This window comes from Trachemys scripta, chromosome 19 (assembly GCF_013100865.1).
Source record: "Trachemys scripta elegans isolate TJP31775 chromosome 19, CAS_Tse_1.0, whole genome shotgun sequence".
Classification (NCBI taxonomy): Eukaryota; Metazoa; Chordata; order Testudines; family Emydidae; genus Trachemys; species Trachemys scripta.
In genome coordinates this window covers 2,427,561-2,439,413 of record NC_048316.1, presented here as the reverse complement: position 1 = coordinate 2,439,413, position 11,853 = coordinate 2,427,561, and the positions used below count along the sequence as shown (strand labels likewise).

Sequence of the window (11,853 nt, the reverse complement as noted above, 5' to 3'; positions counted from 1 at the left end):
TGTGCGAATGTGACTCTAGGCTAGAGATTGTCCTTTTGCAGGCCATACAGCAGTCCTGCCTCCATTTTAGCAACAGCCGCTAACCTGCACCATCATCCTAAAAGGAAAAATGTTTCACCAAGTCTAGTGCTTGGACCCTTCAAAAAACAATGACACTCCCTCACTCACTTTCCAGACCCCATCCTTCAGCCCAGCTCCACTGAGCTTGCTGGGTACTTTACATGAGACATGTAAGCCTGATAGCAGAGGATGAATACACCGGAAGCCATGCTTTCCCCAAGTTGGTTTCAGATTTCTCGCCTCAGCAACAATTTGTGAAGGGGACAATGAGCGTCCTGGCAAAAAAATCACTCTAACACCCGGCACCCTGCAACGTTGTCAGTCAGAATGAGGAGTTTTCAAATGGCAGATTCCTCTCTGAGTGTTATCCTTTGTAAGGGCTGCCTGACAGTGCGTGCTGGTACAAACTGACGTGTGGGAATAGTCCAGAAAGTGCCTTTCTGAAAATGAGATGGGGGCTGATCCAAAGCCAACAGAAAGACTCCCTAGCCTTGGCGAGCTTGGATCAGACCAGTTCTGAACCTCCCCCTCATCCCCACAGCAAACTGGATCAACTTGCAAGTCACAAGACTGTGCCTTTTGTAGCTTCCTCCCCTGCACACCGTATCAGCGATCTGAAAATCAAACAACCGTCTGTTCCGTCAACTCTCACCATAGCTGCAACAAAGAGTCTGCAACTGGGGCTTAGCGTAGGAGTTTGTTGATGAGACAGGAGATAAATACAACTCCGGCTTCCTCTCCCATGGCTCAACTGGATCTGCACTAGAAGGAGAATGACTTGTCTGCTATAGCTGGGGAAAGAAGCTATTGCATGGAATAAATTAAAACCAGGAGAAGAGCGAGTGTGAGATACAATTTCACCTCCACTTTTTTACTACACCTGAGCTTTAATTTTAAAATGTCTCCTTGTTCATTATCCCTGCAGCCATGATGTGCCAGTCCTCTGCTTGCTGTGAAAGGTCACTTCCCTGAAATGAAGCTAGTAATGAGCTGTGCTGCTCAGTGAGGATGTACGTGCATTACCTATTGTTGCTGCACTAGTGAAGGCATTTTATGCCACATATAATTCTTGGGTAAATATTTGGAGGCATGGGGGAATAATAAGAATTTCCAATAAACTCCCTGCCAGAAGAAGCTGTTAGTTAGTGTACTGCCATCCAAGGCTCTGAACGTACTTGGCTGCATTTCAGTCATGATCTGTGCCAGCCCAGCCCCTGCTAATAAGTAATTAGAAGATAATTAACATTTGTAACATACAATGGGAAACATCTGGGCCCAATAACTTATTAGTCTGATTAATGGAGTCCAGCGCGAAGGAATGCAGTGGTGCAGGCCCAGACCCCAGTGTCACAATCCCATGAGATATCAAACAGGGTAGGCTGGGTTCACACCACACCCATCAGAGGCTGGGCTCCTGCAGCAGAGCATTCTCTAAGTAGGCATAAAACTGCCCAGAATCCTTCCTCTGCCAGCGGGTGTGGAGCTGGCTGAAGCTGCCCCCTCGGGGTGGCCAGGGGAAGGCAGATACACTGCTGTGGTGTACCTTCTGGGATGCCTCCATCACGTGGGATGCTATAGAGGCCTGACTGGCATTGGAAGCTGCATCCTCGTGTTAAATCGTTGGGGACGGGGAGGGAGAGTGGCAGCACTACAGGTGTAGTGCCTTCCTCGCGTCTCAAAACAGCTGATTAGTGCGGGAGGTTATCTGCCATCGGTAGGAATAAACTGGGGGTGAAGGGAGAGGGGGAGAAACCTGTGTAGTATCAAAAGCTCCCACCTGTATCCTCAATTGTAAGTAATGGATGAAATGTTGGGGCATCCCCTTATCTGTTTAACCTTGCACACTTCCAGCACATGTCTCGGCTTCTGTCCAAAACAAATCTAGCGAACGTGACTGTACCAATATAAGCACTTGAGCTTTTACCCCGTTATCTCTCTATGGACTAAAAGGAAGCTGGAGACAAACCTGGTGGTTTATGTGACTGGAAAAGAGGAAGGCTTGGAGTAATTCTTCCTAATGCAGGTGTGGTGATTTTTGGCTATGTTACTCAGTCTGTAACTGAGACCGTGATACTGTGCTGGGTGCTGTCCATACACATAGTAAAAGACTGTCCCTGCTCTAAACAACTTCCAGTTGAAATGGAAAGGGCAGAAAAAGGAAGCATTATTATCTCCATTTTATCGATAGGTTCTGCAGCTGAGAACTCTGCCCTGCATCTCAGTATCCTTATGGCCACTTTAACTGCCTAAATACTGATTTGAGCACACAGAGGCGGACACGAATCTCCTAATTTACATGTCTACATTTGAAAATTGAGCCCTGCATACATTTATATAAACAGCACTGATTTTCCCCCCAGTCAATCATGGAAGGAACTGGCCACAACAGAGCACAAATCGTTATCTTCAAAACCACCTGTTGGTTTTCCAGAAAAAGAGACGCTAACTAAACAGAAGTGGCCAGTGTTAAAGGAGGAGAATCACTGACAATAATAAGAAGCCTTCAGCCAAGTCTGTAATACTTGGGCTGTTAGGGCTTCTCAGATAGCCCTAATAAACGGACTACCCAGCTTGGGATGGTTCATAGCCATAGAGCTCTGGGGAAACCAGACCAAAACCAAAATTCACGGGGATGCATTCAGATGGTGCTGGGGTTACCTCTCGCACTGAGGTTGCCTCTCTGGGGGAAGGAACTCCAGTTGCTAGGAAAAGGCAGGTGTTAGTAATGGGAGATTCAATCATTAGAAACGTAGATAGCTGGATTTGTGATGACCGGGAGAACCGCATGGTGACTTGCCTGCCTGGTGCAAAGGTTGCGGATCTCTCGAGGCATCTAGACAGACTTATGTGTAGTGCTGGGGAAGAGCCGGTGGTCGTGGTACATGTAGGTACCAATGACATAGGGAAGGGTAGGAGAGACATCCTGGAGGGCAAATTTAGGCTGCTAGGGAAGAGACTGAAATCCAGGACCTCTCTGGTGGCATTCTCAGAAATGCTCCCAGTTCCACGCGCAGGGCCAGGTAGGCAGGCAGAGCTTCAGAGTCTCAATGCGTGGATGAGACGATGGTGTAGAGAGGAGGGGATTACATTCATTAGGAACTGGGGAAACTTTTGGGATGGGGGGAGCCTATACAGGAAGGATGGGCTCCACCTAAACCAAAGTGGAACCAGACTGCTGGCACTAAACATTAAAAAGGTTGTAGAGCAGTTTTTAAACTAGGAGATGGGGGAAAGCCGACTGCTGCAGAGGAGCATGTGGCTCGGACAGAGACTTCTCTTAGGGGAGAGTCTAATGATAGAGAATCTCCAGGTTATAGTCAGGAGCAGAGGATGGAGGAGGATAATGTAAGGGCCAGATCAGATGATAAACGTTCACATAAAAAAGAATCTAACACATCAGAAAAGGGCAGACAAATAAACAGTGACAAGTTTTTTAAGTGCTTGTACACAAATGCTAGAAGTCTAAATAATAAGATGGGTGAACTAGAGTGCCTCGTGATAAAGGAGGATATTGATATAATAGGCATCACAGAAACCTGGTGGACCGAGAGCCATCAATGGGACACAATCATTCTGGGGTACAAAATATATCGGAAGGACAGAACAGGTCGTGCAGGGGGGGGAGTGGCACTATATGTGAAAGAAAATGTAGAATCAAATGAAGTAAAAATCTTAAGTGAATCCACATGTTCCATAGAATCTCTATGGATAAAAATTTCATGCTCTAATAAGAATATAACATTAGGGATCGATTATCGACCACCTGACCAGGACAGTGATAGCGATGATGAAATGCTAAGGAAGACTAGAGAGGCTATCAAAATTAAGAACCCAATAATAGTGGGGATTTCAATTATCCCCATATTGACTGGGAACATTTCACTTCAGGATGAAATGCAGAGATAAAATTTCTCGATACTTTAAATGACTGCTTCATGGAGCAGCTGGTATGGGAACCCACAAGGGGAGAGGCAACTCTAGATTTAGTCCCGAGTGGAGCGCAGAAGCTGGTCCAAGAGGTAACTATAGCAGGACCGCTTGGAAATAGTGACCATAATACAATAGCATTCAACATCCCTGTAGTGGGAAGAACATCTCAACAGCCCAACACTGTGACATTTAATTTTAAAAGGGGGAACTATGCAAAAATGAGGGGGTTAGTTAAACAGAAGTTAAAAAGTGCAGTGACTAAATCCCTGCAAGCTGCAAGGGCGCTTTTTAAAGACACCATAATAGAGGCCCAACTTCAATGTATACCCCAAATTAAGAAACACAGTAAAAGAACTAAAAAAGAGCCACCGTGGCTTAACAACCATGTAAAAGAAGCAGTGAGAGATAAAAAGACTTCCTTTAAAAAGTGGAAGTCAAATCCTAGTGAGGCAAATAGAAAGGAGCATAAACGCTGCCAAATTAAGTGCAAGAATGTAATAAGAAAAGCCAAAGAGGAGTTTGAAGAACGGCTAGCCAAAAACTCCAAAGGTAATAACAAAATGTTTTTTAAGTACATCAGAAGCAGGAAGCCTGCTAAACAACCAGTGGGGCCCCTTGATGATCGAGATACAAAAGGAGCGCTTAAAGACGATAAAGTCATTGCGGAGAAACTAAATGGATTCTTTGCTTCAGTCTTCACGGCTGAGGATGTTAGGGAGATTCCCAAACCTGAGCCGGCTTTTGTAGGTGACAAATCTGAAGAATTGGCACAGATTGAAGTGTCACTAGAGGAGGTTTTGGAATTAATTGATAAACTTTACATTAACAAGTCACCGGGACCAGATGGCATTCACCCAAGAGTTCTGAAAGAACTCAAAGGTAAAGTTGCGGAACTGTTAACTAAGGTTTATAACCTGTCCTTTAAATCGGCTTCTGTACCCAATGACTGGAAGTTAGCTAATGTAACGCCAATATTTAAAAAGGGCTCTAGAGGTGATCCTGGCAATTACTGACCGGTAAGTCTAACATCGGTACCGGGCAAATAAGTCGAAACAATAGTTAAGAATAAAATTGTCAGACACATAGAAAAACATAAACTGTTGAGCAATAGTCAACATGGTTTCTGTAAAGGGAAATCGTGTCTTACTAATCTATTAGAGTTCTTTGAAGGGGTCAACAAACATGTGGACAAGGGGGATCCAGTGGACATAGTGTACTTAGATTTCCAGAAAGCCTTTAACAAGGTCCCTCACCAAAGGCTCTTAAGTAAAGTAAGTTGTCAAGGGATAAAAGGGAAGGTCCTTTCATGGATTGAGAACTGGTTAAAAGACAGGGAACAAAGGGTAGGAATTAATGGTAAATTCTCAGAATGGAGAGGGGTAACTAGTGGTGTTCCCCAAGGGTCAGTCCTTGGACCAATCCTATTCAATGTATTTATAAATGATCTGGAGAAAGGGGTAAACAGTGAGGTGGCAAAGTTTGCAGATGATACTTATCTTGAGCAGTTAAGACCAAAGCAGACTGTGATGAACTTCAAAAAGATCTCACAAAACTAAGTGATTGGGCAACAAAATGGCAAATGAAATTTAATGTGGATAAATGTAAAGTTATGCACATTGGAAAAAATATCCCCAACTATACATACAATACGATGGGGGCTAATTTAGCTACAACAAGTCAGGAAAAAGATCTTGGAGTCATCGTGGATAGTTCTCTGAAGATGTCCGTGCAGTGTGCAGAGGCGGTCAAAAAAGCAAACAGGATGTTAGGGATCATTAAAAAGGGGATAGAGAATAAGACTGAGAATATATTATTGCCCTTATATAAATCGATGGTACGCCCACATCTCGAATACTGAGTACAGATGTGGTCTCCTCATCTAAAAAAAGATATACTGGCACTAGAAAAGGTTCAGAAAAGGGCAACTAAAATGATTAGGGGTTTGGAACGGGTCCCATATGAGGAGAGATTAAAGAGGCTAGGACTCTTCAGCTTGGAAAAGAGGAGACTAAGGGGGGATATGATAGAGGTCTATAAAATCATGAGTGATGTGGAGAAAGTGGATAAGGAAAAGTTATTTACTTATTCCCATAATACAAGAACTAGGGGTCACCAAATGAAATTAATAGGCAGCAGCTTTAAAACAAATACAAGGAAGTTCTTCTTCACGCAGCGCACAGTCAACTTGTGGAACTCCTTACCTGAGGAGGTTGTGAAGGCTAGGACTATAAAAGCGTTTAAAAGAGAACTGGATAAATTCATGGTGGTTAAGTCCATTAATGGCTATTAGCCAGGATGGGTAAGGAATGGTGTCCCTAGCCTCTGTTTGTCAGAGGATGGAGATGGATGGCAGGAGAGAGATCACTTGATCATTGCCTGTTGGTCCACTCCCTCTGGGGCACCTGGCATTGGCCACTGTCAGTAGATAGGATACTGAGCTAGATGGACCTTTGGGTCTGACCCGGTACGGCCGTTCTTATATTCTTATGTCCATCACATGTAACCATGAAAATCCTCAACCCTGCAGATGCCAAGCCCCAGTATTAAAACATTTCAGTCCTTAAATATTGCTTCCATTATTCCATTCCAGCCACTTCTTATATTTATCCTTGATGAGGATAAACAGAACCTTATAAGTTACCATTTTTCCGTTCCACACAGCAGTTCCCTGTTCCCTGTTCTCAAAGGACAGGAAGCCCGCAGCTAACCTAATGACAACAGCCAAGCTCCGAAAGCAGTGTAGTGGTTTATAGGATCCCAGAATGCTAAAAAAAAGAACAACTCATCAAAGGTCAGGACGGAGAAGGAAGATCTCACTGGCCACGATGAGAACCTTCTACCTAGGAATATGAGTGGCTTCTAGAATGCCTGCTTTCCACGGGGCGATCCATCAAGGATGCAGTTTCCTGAATGAGCTACAGCAGGTCAACATGTGCAGTGTGCCAAAGTGCGAGCTGACACAAGAGCCTTCAACCTGCTTGTTAAACTCTCAAGAGACTTGTAAAGCAGCACAAAGCTAGGCATTACCATGTAAAAAAGCATCAGTTAGACAAGGCAGATGTTGTAACGACTTCTGCTGCTTACGAGATGATTGCCAGTTTGAACAGAAGGACATAAATTCTAGGAAATGGAAATGTTTAAAGGTCTTCTCATACCTTCCTTATTTCCTTTAAGATTTATTCTTCTCTGCACTTTTCTCTGCTCTCTGAGATCTCTTTGGCTGCTGTTTAAAGGCCACCGGCCAAGTTCAGCACTCTGTTAACTTCAGAAGAGCTATGTTTGCTTCTGTTAGAAGTGAATTGGTGTCCCCCGGATTACTGTATAATTTAAACAAGGAAAAACAATACATAATGCAGTCTTTTAGGCAAAACACCCATTGATGGGCTGAAAAATGCAGGCATGATTGGAAAAGGCCAAGAAGGTGCTTTGTACCACCTTTCAGCTGAGCATCTCAAACCACTTTATAAGCATCAATTAACTCTGCCTGCCCTCAACCCTCTAACCTTGCTGAGCCTCACATCAACCATTGGAAAAATGTGGGTAATAATAAAGTGACTTGGTCACAGTCCCACAGTAAGTCAGTGGTGAATTGGGCATAGAAAGGGGACTGGGAGGGACTGCTGGATTCTAACCACTAACCGACCTGCCACTCCAGTTCAACTCTTCTGTGTCTTGCCTTTTATAACGCTCGATGAGCTGTCCTCCCTAACGTGCCATATGACCATGCATGTCTGAATTAAAGCCATTACTCAAGTCTCAAACATCTCTACGTCACGACAGAAATCCAGCCCGGTACAGAGAGCTCCTACAAAGCGCTCATTCACCACTATGCCCCACACAAGAGCGGGACTAGTCTTGCGTGAGCCCTCTGCATTGGGCTCAGTTTCATCCCACCATAGGAAGAATAATCCCTGTTATTCACTGATGATTTATAAGACTTTGCCTGACCAGCCTGAACCGAGGAAGGCAGAGAACAACAGCACTGGCCTGATAGGCTCCTGTCAGTCAATAACAAGAAGAGACCAGTATCTGCTGAGCCTGAGCAATCTCTATACTGCTGTCAGGAGAGGCCAACTGCTGCAAACCCATTGGCCAAACTTTTTAGCACGTCAACCATCTTATTAGCTGGGCAAGTGGAGGAAAAATCTCACCTAGCAACAGGTACTGAGCAAGGATGTCCCTTAACATGGGATATCTGCCAGCTCTCAAAACTGCAATTAATCCCATCAGCCCTTGAATTATAGAGAGTCCTGTCACTCCAGTGGGGTACAGCAGAGAAGAGATGGCTGAGAGCTCTGAGGATTGAGTGAGTGAGTGACAGCTGAGAATATGCAGTTGTTTCCAGTGGAAAGGGATTAGCATTACAAACCAAGGAGCGGCTCTCAGAATTTAGGGAAAGAAAAAATGTTGAACGAAACCAAATAAAATAATAAGAAAGGGTCCAATTTTTTTTTAATTACTTGCTAGCTCAAGAGGAAAAGAAAAGTTTTATAATAAGGGAAATCTCTATCAGAAGCTATATATTTTATGGTGAGCTGGATTCAGAGAAAGAGAAAGGACTCTTTGAGTCCTAGAGCATGCTTTGCCATATATTTCTAATAATCATTTCTGCACTTTGCTTACTGGTGGGCCTGAGACATCAGAGTGAATTATTTACTCTCCTAGGGCAATATTCAGCCACATACACAAGGCTGGCACAAGGTGTACGCATCACTTAAATCCAAAGCTTAAATTCAGCCACAGCTGTGCGAAGCAGAGTTCCAGTAAATATTTTCAAACCCCCTAGAGCTTTTATAGCAACTGAGGTGGGGAATCATGGGGGGCTCTGGGAAATACTCTATGAGAATTTAAGCCCTATTTAAATCCCACTTTAGCATAGGAATGTGCTTTCACAAGATTCACTTAAACAGTTCTGCCCCATACTGTACGTACTCCCTTGTTTCTCCATCTAGATGATTAGGAAAAAAGTCAAAATGTTGGCCAGGGGAAGCGGGGTGAATGCTTTTGCACACTTTGGTACCTCGTTGGCTGGTTGGCTCTCTTTAAACCATCATCCAGCTGCAAAATTCAGAACCTGATCTAGTTTCTAAACTGCATAAATGTATGGGGTGTTGGTTTAACTCATTCCAAGTATCAATAAAGCCAGCTGCAAAATGTATGTCCTGATCCAGATGTGGCCCTCCTAAAGTCCTGAAATGTGTGGATTGGGCCCATCTCTAATTGTTTTACTTATAATATATACTTAATACTTACAGCACTATTGCAAATCCCCTGCCAGTATAAATTGGTGCAGCTCCACTGGCGTCACCAGCAGAGAATTTGACCCTGAGACACATGGGATCAAGCCCTCCAATATTTCCTATTCTCCACAATACCTCAGGCATGTTCACGTTATATTTACCTGTACAGTGTTTTCATTTCTTTTACTTTATCTTCATTGATTTCGGTTAGGTCTGAAAGGCGAAGGGAGTTGTTTTCCCCGCTGTAGCTATTCGCTGCTTGTTTATTGTCTTGTCTGTAGTATTCTTCTGCAATAACCAAAAAATGATCTCTCAGAAACAAGGCAGTGTCTTTCATGCCCAAGTATCGAAATCAGACTCTGATCCAAGATTCCGCGGATGACAGCTATTTTCCTGGACGATGAGGTGCACACTGAGAATTCTGGGCCCGGTTCTCAGCACCCAGGACGGATATTGACTTCCCCAGGTGCTACCCCAAAGATCAGTACAATTCTCATTTGATGGTCTCCATTTGATAGAATACACCCTGTGAGCTGTGTATCTGCATGACTGACAGGAGGCCAATGAAAAATAGCATTGCAATGGTGTTGCAGTGTCAAAGCAAAGCTTTGTCAAGTCGGTAAGTAATGGGGGTTCTCTACTCTCACTCTTGGTTTGTAGTGAGGGAAATCTATTGACTTTAGCGAAGTGACTCCTGAATTATCCTGGCATACTCAATATTTAAAATATTTGTATGTTTTAGATTCAAGTATTTGAGGGAAAGAAAATACTTGAGTTTGGATCTTCCCTTTCTAGCCTAAGCAGATTGATAGCCCACATCCCAGCCTGGCCTGTCAAGGAAATAAAGATAGATCTGGATTTAGACAGGATTAATATCGATAGAACAATTATTTGCTGAAAAGAAATTAGCATCTCAGAAACAGCTGAGAGCCGGTTTTAATTTACAGAAATGAGACTTTTATAGATATCAGCAATTAAGGTGTTTCTGACAGAAATAGGGCACTCTTAAGAGAACCATTCAGCCCCTGGGAAAAGCTACTTGCAGTTTGAACAGAAAGCACAGAACAACAGAACGTGAATGAGGAACCGGTTGGTAAGATGTGTCCCAAGCTGACTTAGAAACTAGGAAGTGTGATACACATCAAAAGGAAAGAAAATTGTAAGAGGGAGCAGCAGCATACCTGAGCCTGGAATGGGCTCCCACGAGGGTCTCACTTCAGCATGATTCCTCAGGGTGTCGGGGATTTAATTGATATTTAGAATTGGACCATTTCACACAATGCATCCAAAGAGAAATTAATAGAGCCAGTTCCCATGGAAATAAGCAGATACCCACAGGAGCGCTGATTCCAGCAGGGTCCGAACTCTCACTCTCTCTGCTAGTTCGCAAAGAGGAGGGGGAGAGACATCCTCCATCTACATCCCCATATACTATTGTCCTCAAAGGTTAGTGCAACCCTTCCTTCTGCACGTTGTCTCTCGTGTCTGTTTAAATTGTACGCTCTCCGAGGGACTCTCGGACTGTGTATTGTATAGCACCTCGCACAATGGGACCCATTCTTTTGGTTTCTAGATGTTACCATAATACAAATAAGTGTGTGTGTGTGTTTGTGCAAGTGTGAACATACATTCATTTGTATGTATGTATAAACTTTCTGTTCCCATGGAAGGGAACTCCTCACATGTGTAAATTCAACTCCAGAGGAGTAAGGATTACAGAATTAACTAATATTATACCTTTCCTGATTATAACGAGCACTGACTACTGCACAATGAATTGAGTCCCAGTAGCTTTATAAGTTTATAAGACAAGGATAAAACAAGCAACTCCTAATGGCATGATGGCTTCTGAGAGCAGCAGAAGCTGCTAATCCTGGAGGGGACCATTAACTTTGAGTCTCATCCTCTTCTCTTTGTACCTTTACTCAGAGCATCACCAAAAGGTGCAATTTAAGGGGAAGAAGAATTATAATAAAGCAAATTGAACAGCCAGATTGTTTTTTTGCTGTCACTGTTCAGGACCTGAAGGTGGGCCTGGAAAAGCTGTCTGTATCGTTTAAAATGAAAACGATTCCCGATCTTTGCTTGGACATCAAAACAGCGGTTCCAGTTGGGAATGGAAAGGCACTTCTAGAGAACCAGGTACCATGCTGGTGCTGCTTCTGTAGGAAAGAAAGTCAGTTTGTGAAAATTTATATCACCTTCCACACAAAGTCAGTTATGGCATTGATAATGGATAAGGGCATCTGAGGAAGAACACAGATTCATATGTAAAATATAGGAGAGACTGAAAAAATACTATCTCAGAGGCTCCTGCTCCAAATGAATAATCCTCACAATTGGCAGATTTGAATCTCGTGGTGGTGGATTGAAATTTGCATTGCATGGACCTCAACATTGCACATCACAGCACTTTGTGCGGTGTGTTTTGTTTTATTCTGTGGTTTCAAGAGAAGCATATTTTCACTGAAGAAAATCTTCATTCCAAACTGCTGTTTGGGGCTGTAGGCGGCATATGCCATGTACTAGTAATTTTTATAAAAGTGATATTTACTTTTAAAAACAGAAGTGTCAGTGTAGGTAGAAGTGCTGTTCCTTGGTATAGGTCGTGTTACAAGCTCTG

At 43.4% G+C, this 11,853-nt stretch overlaps 1 long non-coding RNA gene across 1 annotated transcript; it reads right to left on the bottom strand.

Moving 5' to 3' along the window:
* Positions 1 to 7,159: 7,159 nt before the first annotated feature.
* On the bottom strand, positions 7,160 to 10,679 carry LOC117867792. Its single transcript, XR_004643505.1, has 3 exons — positions 10,412 to 10,679; positions 9,392 to 9,518; positions 7,160 to 7,307 (listed from the first exon to the last, which is right to left on the bottom strand). It is a non-coding gene; the product is annotated as an uncharacterized LOC117867792 (long non-coding RNA).
* Between the last annotated feature and the right edge of the window lie 1,174 nt (positions 10,680 to 11,853).